Source organism: Peromyscus maniculatus, chromosome 18, assembly GCF_049852395.1.
Source record: "Peromyscus maniculatus bairdii isolate BWxNUB_F1_BW_parent chromosome 18, HU_Pman_BW_mat_3.1, whole genome shotgun sequence".
NCBI lineage: Eukaryota > Metazoa > Chordata > Mammalia > Rodentia > Cricetidae > Peromyscus > Peromyscus maniculatus.
The window spans coordinates 35454521-35456076 of NC_134869.1; the positions used below are offsets into that span (position 1 = coordinate 35454521).

General features: G+C 39.7%; 1 non-coding gene across 1 annotated transcript; it reads right to left on the minus strand.

The window, feature by feature from the left end:
- Positions 1-1071: 1071 nt before the first annotated feature.
- Positions 1072-1175, minus strand: LOC121823857 (U6 spliceosomal RNA). Its single transcript, XR_013045880.1, has one exon. It is a non-coding gene; the product is annotated as a U6 spliceosomal RNA (small nuclear RNA).
- Between the last annotated feature and the right edge of the window lie 381 nt (positions 1176-1556).

A 1556-nucleotide genomic window follows, 5' to 3' on the forward strand; every position in this document is an offset into this window, starting at 1 on the left:
TCAAAACAAAACAAATAAAAATAACAATACTTCCAGGCCGGACAGTGTGTACCTATAATCCTCAAATTTGGAAGGTAGGGGAAGGAAGATCAGAACTTCAATCAAGGCTGTCCTCTCTCTGCTACTCAGGCAGTTTTGAGGTCAACTTCATAATATGTGGGACCCTGTCTCTAAACAACAACAACAACAACACACACACACACACACACATTTTTAAACTTAGGGTTTAAACTTAGAGGAACCCTTATTCACTGCTGGTGAGAGCACAGAATATACAGTCATTATAGAAATCTATTTGGAGGTTCCTCAAAACACGAAAACAGAACTGCATATGGCCCAGCTGTTCTGTTCCTGGCATACCACTCAGAGAACCCCGTATCTTGCCACAGACGCACTTGTATAACCATCTTGCCTGCTGCTCTGTTTACTACACTAAGGAAATGGAACCAAACTAGATGTCTTTCAACAGATGAGTGGATAATGAAAATCTGTTCTTTTTGTGTGTGTGTAATATTATTCAACTCTAAAGAAAAATGAAATCACACAGTTTGCAGAAAAATCAATAGACCTAGAATATATAGTAATAAGTGAGGTCATCCAATCTCAGAAAGAAAAATAAAAAAGAAACACATGTTTTCTCTCAAACATGGATCTTAGCTTATAATGTGCGTGTGTGTGTGTGTGTGTGTGTGTGTGTGTGTGTGTGTGTGTGTGTAGATGCCTGTAAGTTTGGATATAGTATAATATTTAAAAAAGAGACCAAGGAAGGAAAATAGCCATGAAAGATGATATAAAGTTATTGTTTTCCTTTCTCTCTCTCTCTCTCTCTCTCTCTCTCTCTCTCTCTCTCTCTCTCTCTCTCTCTTTGTGGTAGATAAGTATGTAAAATGTAGCTGAGCTGATCATCCAAGTGTAAAACCCTAAGTGAAGCTCCCGGGCTTCAGAGCGTCCATTCTAACTGTATTGAAGGCCACTGAGATGTACAGAGGTTAGCCTGGCCAAATGTTTGAGTAGTTGCCTTGCTCGAGCTGGGTGGTGTTTCTGTTTGTGAATTCATTACAATGAAGTGATTTTTATTATAAAAACTTCGCAAATCTGCTTATATTCTTTGTACAGGGGCCATGCTAATCTCTGTTTTGTTCCACTTTTAGCAAATGCGCTGTCAAAGTCATCGCCCAACATAGTTTTTGTTGGTTCGTTTTTTTTTAAAAACATGTGTTTTCATTCTATGTACAGGTATTTGACCTGAGTGTTTGTGTACCACGTGCTTGCCTGGTGCCCCCGGAGGCCAGAAGAGGGCATCAGACGTCCTAGATCTGGAGTTAGAGATGGTTGTGAGCTGCCACGTGGATCCTCAGAATCGAGCCCAGGTCTTCTGGAAGAGCAGCCAGTGCTCTTAACCACTGAGTCATCTTCCCATCCCCTCAACATATTTTTAAAAAGGTAAATACATCTCTTCAGAATCTTATCTTTATTACACTTAATCCATCTATTGGGAATTTTTAAAAAGGAATTCTGTAATTATATGGCCAGCAGGGGGCAACTAAATACTTGGA